Below are 10,501 nucleotides of genomic sequence, written 5' to 3' on the forward strand. Positions count from 1 at the left end.
AGCTTAAAATTATGTCTGTATGTTAAAGATGCTTGCTGAAGGCTCTATGAAGATTAGATCATGTGTTTTTCTGTCATTTGTTCAGATATTAAGCTATATGTTGTTGTTAAAAGCCTAATTAAAGTCAAAGATGTAATAAGGTCTTGTATGAAGTAAAGCCTAGTAAATTTAACAAAGCCTTGAAGTTGTAGGCCCTGTGGAGTAGTAAAAATTAACCTTCTCAAAAGAATGCAAGGCTTGTACTGCTGGTCAGTCTAAGGACAGTTTTAAGTAGGGAGAATCTGGATGGCTATAAATTATCAGCATAGCTCAGAAATTATAGTTTGGCTGGCACATCTGGAAATCATTTAGAAGGAAGACTCAGCTCTGTAAAAGAAGCTCCTGATTTAAGGAGCTGGCCTGGATTCGTTGGGCCCGTGGATCTCAAGGAGCCCAAGGACTGAATACCAGGGTCCTTTCCAGTACCCCTTGGACAGTGCTGATCGGGGACGCCTGACTTCGCTGAGCTTTGCAGAAGAGAAACTTGTTGTACATCAGGCCTCAGAGGGGACTGCCAATAAGTTGCCAATGCAAATTATTAATGTCTGTTCTTGTTTTGTTATTTACGTGTAGTTGTGTGTTTGTTAAGTCAATAAACCTTTCTTACCTTTCTACCCCTGACCACATTATCAATCCCAAACCCTCTGCAGGTGGCTGGGACACCTATGCATCCATACACACAGCTACATGCTCCCTCACCCCACATACCCACACACCCACAGCTCCCCACAAACCTACATACAAGAGTAAAACTTCATTTTAAGCTATTGTGCAATCACCTCTGTGCACTCTATACAAACACATGTAAACCATGTGAAATTAAATTAATAAATGTTTTAGATGTTCTCTTTTTAGACTATAATTTGGTATTTTCTGGTTCCGAGATGATAAAACCCCTTACTGAAAAGAGTACTTCCGGGACAAAGGGGAGGCAAAGGTCAAGGATTAGGGGGTGGGACATCTGGTCCCAAGATGGTGACCAGGAGGTAGGGCACCTATTAAGAGGCGGGGCTACCCACGTAGCCAAAACTCTGTAAGCAGCCCTCTGCCTGAAATACTTGCCCACCCCTGGGCTATACAGTTCCTTGCACAGATAAGAGTGTTGTCCTCACCCTTAAAACTAGCCCTATCCACCCCACTCCAGTTCCTTTGCCTCACCCACCAATCCCCTCCCCTTCCTCACTCTCAGATCCTGTTCCCCCACCTCCCTTTGGAATCTGTCCTGCTGCCTGGAAGCCATGTATACCACTCCTCCACCAGCTCTCCCACAGGGTTTGCCCCAGGTAGCAACGCTGCTTATGCCACTGGCTGTTTTCATAGGACTGTCATTTGTAAATCAAGAGAAGTGATTCTTCCACTCTATTCAGCACTGGTGAGGCCTTGCCTGGAATACTACGTCCAGTTTTAGGTCCCACACTTCAAGAAGGAAGTGGACAGACTGGAAAGAGTCCAATCTGATTAGAATTGATTAGAGGCTTAGAAGGCAAGAATAATGAGGAAAAAGCTATGTGACAGGCTAGCTGGTAATGATTTAGCTCACAGGTCTTGGCCCATGGCTCACCAAAAGCATCCAGGAATGTCTCAAAGCCAAAAAGGAGGGGTACACCCAATGGAAGGGAGGAGCCATTACCAAGGAAGACTATACCTCCATTGCTCAGGACTGTAGGGGGCTGGTCAGGAAGGCCAAGGTGCAGATGAAACTGGGACTAGTGACCTAGATCAAGGATAATGATAAGTCCCTTTTAAATACATACGGGGTGAAAAAAAAGGTACTAGGTAATGTAGGGCCTCTGCAGGATACGCTAGGAAATCTGGTGGTTACATCAGATGACAAAGCTAACCTCTTTAACAATTTCTTTGCCTCCATCTTTTTGAGCAGGGACTGGGGCGTCCCCCCACACTGTGATCCCCGACAGACCCAGGGGAGGCACTGCCAGGCCCAGGGTCAGTGAGGACCTATTCAGGGAACTTCTGGTGGGAGTAGACGTGTTCAAATCAGCAGGTCCTGACTGTCTCTACCCCAGAGTGCTGAGGGAATTAGCAGAAGTCATTGCATGACCCCTGGCATAGATTTATGAGCACTCGTGGTGCTCTGGCAAGGTGCCAGAGGACTTGAAAAGGGCCAATATGGTTCCCATCTTCAAAAAAGGGAGGAAGGAGGACCCAGGAAACTACAGGCCCATTAGTCTTACCTTGGCCCTGGGGAAGCTCTTTAAGAAAATTATCCAGGAGCACATCTGCGAGGGACCAGCAGGGGGGATCATGCTTAAGGGAAACCAACATGGGCTCATTTGAGGCAGGTCCTGTCAGACCAACCTGGTGGCCTTCTATGACCAGGTCACAAAACCTTGGACGCAGGTGTCGCGGTGGACATAGTCTTTCTGGACTTTAGGAAGGCCTTCGATACTGTCTCTCACCCCATTCTCATTAAGAAATTAGGTGACTGTGGCATCGATGCCTGCAGTGAGATGGGTCACAAATTGGCTGGAGGGCCGCACCCAGAGAGTGGTGGTGGATGGGTCTTTTTTGACCTGGAGGGATGTGGGCAGTGGGGTTCCCCGGGACTTGGTCCTCGGGCCTGCACTGTTCAACATCTTCATCAGCAACTTGGACGAGGAGGTGAAAAGCACCTTGTTCAAATTCGTGGATGACACTAAGATGTGGGGAGAAGTGAGCACGCTGGAGGAGAGGGACAGGCTGCAACTAGATCTAGACAGGTTACAGGGGTGGGCAGATGAGAACAGGATGGGATTCAACACTGACAAGTGCAAGGTACTGCACCTAGGAAGGAAGAACCAGCAGCATACCTACAGGCTGGTGAACTCCCTTCTCATCAGCACAGAGGCAGAAAAGGATCTTGGAGTCATTATTGATTCCAAAATGAACATGGGCTGCCCATGTGGGGAACAGGTAGGCTAACTGAACCTTGTCGTGCATCCACAGATGCATCATGAGCAGGTCCAAGGAGGTGGTCTTCTCCCTCTATGCAGCACTGGTCAGGCCGCAGCTGGAGTACTGCGTCCAGTTCTGGGCGCCGCATTTCAGGAGGGACATGGACAACATGGAGAGGGTCCAGAGGAGGCCACTTGCATGATCAGGGGGCAGCAGGGCAGGCCCTACGAGGAGGCTACGGGACCTGAACCTGTTCAGCCTCCACCAGAGAAGGCTGAGGGGGGATCTGGTGGCTGTCTACAAACTGACCAAGGGAGACCAGCAGGCAGTGGGAGAGTCCCTGTTCCCCCGAGCACTACCAGGAGTAACAAGGAAAAACGGCCATAAATTGACTGAGAGTAGATTCAGATTAGACATCAGGAGGCGTTACTTCACTGTGGGGGTGGCTAGGATCTGGAACCAACTTCCAAGGGAAGTGGTGCTCACTCCTACCCTGGGGGTCTTCAAAAGGAGGCTGGATAATCACCTGGCTCAGGTCCCTTCTGACCCTACAAGCTATGAAACTATGAAAGTGCAAAAGATGATTGGAGGGCTTGGGATTCCCTTTCCTCACCAATCAGGCCCCAGAGATTCACCCTCCATGTCCCCTGATTTGCCCCTCGGGTCACCTGGAGGGGGATAAAAGAGGCAGCGCAGCTGACTTGGAGACCAGTGAGGACCACAAGGAAGGAGTTTCAAAGAGCTGGCAAGAGCTGGGCCAGCAGCAGTTGCCCCAGAAGAGCCTGAAAGAGCAGGACCTGCAGGCAGCAGTGGGATCCTCAGCAGTGCGGCATGCTGCCAGCAGGAGAGACTCCCCCTGGGCTCCAGGATCCCCTACAAGAGGCTGCAGCCAGCAGGAGAGGTTACCCTGCTCCAGCAAGAGTCCAGGAAGCTCGACATGAGGCAGGGGATCCTGGAAGGTGAAAACCCCTAGCAACTTAGAGCAGTACCAGCAGCGGTGGCTGTGTGGTAGAGTTTCTACCACAATGAATTGGGGCAAGTGAAGTGGCAGGGAGAAATTCTTGTTACAATGGAAAGGGATCATTGTGTTTTCCCTCTTCCCGCCCCTCCAGATACCTACGCCCTATATTTCTTGTTATCTGACATTTCGTATTTTGTGCATTTTATATTTCACCAACCAGTATTGTTTGTTCTGCTGTTTGGTTTTATATTTTGTTAAACCTGTCTTTTTTCAACTGGAGGAATATGTGTATGATTGTAAGTGCCTAACCTTTATTGAATCCTGCCCCCTCGGGGTGCTGTAGTGTCCACTATGCCCCCTGGTTTATACATGTTATGTTCCCACTACTGTTTTCTCATTAAAAGGGATATGGTTAAGTCCCCATTGGTGGCCTGGCTCTGCTCTATAGGGGAAGGAGGGTCCCTACACCTCCCACAGTGCTTGTGCACCTGCTCTGATCCCTTCAGTTGGAGAGGGTGTATGTCTTGGAGTACTGCCCGGGTTACAGCTGAAAAAGCAGGGATTATTTAGTTTGGAAAAGAGAAGCCTGAGGGGGAATTTTATTACTGTTCTCACACACCTGAAGGGTGATTACTGAGGGGATGGACATAAGATTTTCTCTGTGGGCATAAGGGACAGGACTAGGAGTCATGAACTCAAGCTGCAGCAGGGGAAATTTAGGTAGGAGATTAGGAAGAACTTCCTGACTATGAAGGTGCTCAAGCATTGGGACAGGCTCCCTAAAGAAGTAGTGGAATCTCTATCTCTGGAAATTTTCAAGAGCAGGGTGGACAGACACTTGACTGGGATAGTTTAGTCAGGGATGACCCTGCCTTGAGCAAGGGATGGACTAGATGACCTCATGGCATCTCTTCCAGCCCTACTTTCCTGTGTTCCTATGATCCTAATATACCAACGTTATGACCAAATTCAACAAGTGAAGCTGTCCCTCAAGACAGGAAGAGGCCAAACTGGAGGATGCTGCTGCAGGTGCAAACTCTTGTTCTATGAGGGAAAGAGAGATGACGGCTAGAATCCAACGTAGATTAAATACAATTTTAGAGAGATGAAAAGACAAGATGGTTTTCTGATGGAAGGAGGAGTGGGAATAGATTGATCTGTCACAAAAGTGAACCAAAGAATGTGCTGTCTGCTGAAAGCAAAGACATGTGAGACAGACCTGAGGTCAAAGAGGATTGTATGGAGCTGGGTAGTATCTACTGATTGTTCTTTTTGGAAAAAATGATACGGCCAGATCATCATCAATATGGAACAAGGATGACTACTTGTAAAAGGGGATCCAGTATTGGCCCCTGTTTGAGGGAAGAAACCTCAGAGAAAAACTTACCTGAGACAGGTGTGTGGCTTGTGGCACTGCCTAATGATGTCATTCCACAGCGGGTGGCTTCAAAGCTGGCTGGAGACACCTGTGCAAGAGGCGGCACTGAGCTGCCAGCCAGAACGACCTACAAAAGTGGTAAAGCCAGTTAACATCAGTGTCCCAGAGAGGGGACAACTGGGCAACTGAGTGTGTTGTGATGAGTCTACATGGAGGCCTGGAATCTCTGGACTAAAGAGAATTGAAATTTATGGCAGTGAAGACAATGCAGTCACAAGATATCCAGATGCCTGATGGTGTGGCACAAGGAACAGGGACACTGAAGAAAAGGGGAACAAGGGTGGAAAAGAGGTCTTTTTTGAAAGTTTCAGAACGTTTTGAGTTTTGAAGCAGCCAGGTGTTGGGAGACAGGGGAGAACCAGGGCTGTGCTACCAGCGGCTCCACAGCCCTGTGTGGCTCAGCTAGGAGTGCAGCCCTGGCTCTCCCCACCTCCTGCGGCCGGGCTGTGTGGAGCCAATTGCAGTGCAGGAGAAGGTAACTGAGCCCCAGCTGAGTTCCCCCCACCAGCGCTATGATCCCAGCTGGCCTGAGTTCATTTCCCCAGCCCAATTGTAGTGCAGGGGAGGGGAACTGAGTGATCGAGCTCAGTTCCTTTCCCCAGCTCCCTGGTCCCAGGTGGCAGCACCCGGCTTCCTCTCTCAGCTGGCAGGCAGATCAGGGGCCCACAGCCCTCCTGGAACTGCGGGCCCCCACCTGCCTGCCAGATGAGAAAAGCTGTTTTGAGCTTCCCCATTATAGTGAATGGGCAAAATGTCAAAACAGCATCACTGTTTCAACAAAGCAAAACAGAACAGCGGTTTCTAATTGAAATGAAATTCGAAATGAAACACTGTTCTGTTAAAACCTCAGATCTCAAGTTGAAACAGAACGGTGCTGCTTCACAGCCCTACAAGCCAGCTGTGCCCATATGGCTGGAAGCAGGACATAGGAACACAGTGCAGCGCTGGCCCAGCCTGGCTACCTGCCAGTGACTGAGGGTGGGAGCGTGGGTGCAGGGGGAAGGGGGCTGGGAGCCTTGTGTTATCTGGGCCCAGCTGGGCCAGTGCTGTGCTGTGTTCCCCATCTCTCCCTGGTACCCTTCCCTCGCCCTGACTCCCAGTATTTGGCTGGGTTGGGCTGGGGCTGCTCTGTGCTCCTGTGTATCAATTTCTGTGCATCACTTTGGCCCCATGGGTGCAGCTGGCATGACTCCTGCCCAACCCGGCAGTGTACCAGGGACTCAGAGTCAGGCAGGAACCACACCAGGGTAGGGCAGGAGCTGCGCCCACATCGTGCAGCCTGAAGCAGTGCGCAGGAACACAGCACAGCACTGCATTAGCAGCACCTATGTCCCTACAAGGCCCTAGCCTGGCAGAGCCCAGACAACCCAAGGCTCTTGGCCCGCTTCCCCCCTGTGCTCCCTCCAGCATGAAGAACCTTACCTGAGCTTAGGCTTGCATGGGGATGAGTTGTCTGATCTGCAAACAGCTGCAGGGTTGGAGCTGCGCACAGACAGGCTTGCAGGGCAGAAGCCTGGCCAGGAGCTCAGTAACCCCTACCTTGGAGCATGCACTGGGGGTTGGGGGGTGGAACCAGGAGGGCCAGGGAGGGGAATGGCTGCTGTTGCTGCAGCCAACTGGCATGGGGAAGGGAGAAGGCTGAGAGGTGCCAAAAGCCAGGGCAGCCATGGGGCAGACACAATTCTCCTTCAAAAGTGTAGCCACAGGCCAGATAGAAGAATTTGGAGCATTTATAGACACACTCCAGGAGGTGGGGTGTGGTGGGGGAGGCACTTTAATGGTTGGGGATTGTACCTTGTCTGCCTGCCCCTTGCGGCACCTCCACCTTCTTGCACCTTGGAGCATCATGGGGGGAACACAAGCTGTATCCTGGGCTGTCTCTTCTCAGCCACATACAGGAGCTCTGTCTCTGAGCTGGACCAGACTAGACAGCCAAACTGATCTGATGTAGAGAGAGACGGGGCTGGGCTAAGTGCCTGCTCCAACTGGGTTTCTATTGGATTGAGGCTCCAGCAGTATAGCCTTGCTGGGGAAGTGGGGAGGGAGGATATCTGCCTTGTTGCACTTGGCCTTCTATGTCTGAAACACCCCTTCAGTAGGTGGTGGGCACTGTTAGGGTGGTGCTGAGGTAGGGCTAGAAAGGGTGAGCCTCAGCATCCCTCCTCCATGCCTAGGAGTAGAATTGCACTGGGGCTGCTAACTTTAAACATACCCCAGCACCCTTGGCTAAGTCCCAGAGCACACAGTGGCAGGCAGGCACTGCCAGCTTGAGAAAAGCAGGGACAGTAGCAAATAGGCTGGGGCACCAAGGATAAGAAGGGCTTGAGAAAGAGTGGCTTAAGGGAGGCCTGTCTTGGGAGGGGCAAGGTCACAGCTCAGGGCTGGTAGTGAAGTGGGTGCCATGAGAGCAGTGGGCTCTGCAGCTGGCCTTACTGTAAGTATGGACCTGGCCATGCCTCTCCAGTACTGCAAAGTTTATGCTTTTAATTCTTCCACTGCTGCCCCAGATCTGCAAGAAAGTGTAGGTCTCAATGCCTGGCCATGCCCCAGCCAGGAAGGGCATCCCCATCCCAAAGGAAGAGCCTGGGTTTCTTGAAGGAAGTGAGTGGGGACATCCACTCCTTCAGCATGGGTGTTACAGGCCAGCTGGGCACTGTGAGTGTATCAATTTATCACAGGCCAACTCGGCTGTTTGATTCAGTTTTGGATTGAGGAGGGAAAGATGGGTGTGAAGGCAAATTTATTATAGCTTACACACACACAACAGTTAACAGAAAGATAAATGTGATAAGCAGATAATGCAGTATTAAAGAGCTAATAGTAAATAACAGATAATAACAACAGATAGATCAGTTTTGTCGCAGGTCAACTAGGCACTGTGAGGGTATTAGCCACTGGGCTGTTCAAAACAACAGCTAGACAGACATGGGTTGGTAACTTATCGATAGTCCCTCAATGCCAGGTGTGTGTCAAGTGATTCCAGCGAAGTCAGGCGTCCCCGATCCATGCTGTCGGAGGGATTACCAGGGAAGGTCCCTTGATCAGGATCCGATCCTTATTCACACCAGGAGTCCAGGCATGGAACAGAAATGACCATTCTGTTCCCTCCTTCCTGCTGGTTACCTGATGCGCATGCTTTTTATACCTAGTCTTATGCTAATATGTTGGCTTTAGAGCTGTCAAAGATCGAAGTCTTTGATTTCAGATGCCGATGGCAAACAGGTCAGAGGCTAACACAGCAAACTCTGTAATTGTAGTCTATCCCTCTGTATTAACAGTGCCGCATGCACACACCCTTGTCTGTGCCTCATTTCAAATCACTTGAGTCTCCCATACAAGAGAGAAGCTAACCTTGGATTGTATACAACTCAGTCCTATGACGTCAAAAAAGTATCGTACCTATGGTAACAAGATTAGCTAACTTTAATAAAATTGTAAAATTAAATAATGTACTATACTTGCGCTCCTGTGACCAAACAGGCTCAGTACCACCCAAGCAAAAAAAATTACCCCCCCTTTTCTGAAACCTGAGCGAACAAAGAAAGCACGATTGCCAGCCTGTTAATTATTCATGCCTGGCGTGTAGTAATTGACTACCTTGCCGAGTATAACTCTGAAAGAACTTCCGCCCAAAGCGGAGAACTGCGTACACACTCAGAAAGTACAGTTTGTGAATAAGCTATTCACAAACAATATCTCCCCGCCCCCGGTTTTTTTCCAGGCGTACCCCCGTTTGCTTTTTTTTTTTTGCCAGCTTGTATATTTTTCTCATCAAGCTCTCGGTAGTCCGCAGACTGTGACAGCTTGTGTGAATCACTCAGAACCTGTAACAAGCAAGCCTCTTACCCACCCTGTAAATGCTGGGTAATATGATATCTGCATGCTGTAACTGAACAAATCAACTCTTATGCCTATGCTGCAACCATCAGTGGCGTAAGTAAAATAAATTTTCTATGTAACCAATACGCTTTAAGTCACCTGACTCCTACTCGCCGTTAACACCCACCTGTCCAATCACCAATCCCTTTCGCGCCAAGCCGGTCATGCTGACCAAGGCTCTCAGGTCAAGGGTACACCGGTCTTCGGGGTGCGACAGAGCCACTCACAATGTTACCTTATAGCTGTTACCCTATCGGATTCAAAGGTGTTAAAATTATCATAAAAGGTTACTACCCAGACTTGGATTTATCCAATAAGCAAATTATGATGCAGCACCGTTAGGTTTGAAATTGACATTGCTCCACCTAAGCCCCAAACCCTTTTAGGTATCATTTGAATATGCTTTCTTGGGATGTGCTTTCCTGGAATGGGTGTGCCAGGCAGTTGGATCCAGTTTTTATCATCAAGGCTGAACCCTGAGCAAAAAACCGTTAGGTCTCCTAATCTTGCAGCTACAGCTTTGCTTATGGCGCCCAGTCAATTCCATGAACAGTTAATTTATCATTTTGGGTAAACTTATGATAGACAAGTTACGTTTGCAGTTTACAAACTTAGAAGCTTTATATGAACTAATACTACCTGTTTAGGCAAAATACCAAATACCTCCAAGAAGCACATATTTATTGCTTATTTATTCCTCTGGTTCTGGCCATCACACATGGTCAAGTAGGGGTGTTTTGTTCTTCCCCACCTCCAGTGCTGACAGAGCCTTTCAAATGGGTCTGGCTGTATCACTGGGCTGAGGGGTCAGATATCAGGCCTTGTGGAGCACAGGGCTCAACCATGAAATGCCAGGCCCAGCTGCTTCTGCTCCTTCAACCCTAAGCCTTGGAGCTTTTCTGGGAAAAGCAGTGCATAGAAAGAGATTGTGTGTGGGACATGGGCATCATGTTGAATGAGGGACCCCAACTGGCTGGAGTGCAAGGGCTCTGTGCTGTGGGGATGTGTGCTGATCCTAGGGCCTCCATCTGTAGGCACTATGCTCTCCTGGGCCATGGTGGTGCCAGATCACCTATGGATGCAGCTACACGTGACACAGATTTCATAGATTTCATAGACATTAGGGCTGGAAAGGACCTCAGAAGATCACTGAGTCCAGCCCCCTGCACCAGGGGCAGGAAGTCAGCTGGGGTCATAGGAACCCAGAAAGATAAACATCCAAACTTCTCTTGAAGGTGTTCAAAGTAGGCGCTTGAACCACCTCCGATGGCAGGCTATTCCAGACCTTGCGG

The sequence above is a fragment of the Crocodylus porosus genome, unplaced genomic scaffold, assembly GCF_001723895.1.
Source record: "Crocodylus porosus isolate Cpor-Errol unplaced genomic scaffold, CroPor_comp1, whole genome shotgun sequence".
Taxonomy (NCBI): domain Eukaryota; kingdom Metazoa; phylum Chordata; order Crocodylia; family Crocodylidae; genus Crocodylus; species Crocodylus porosus.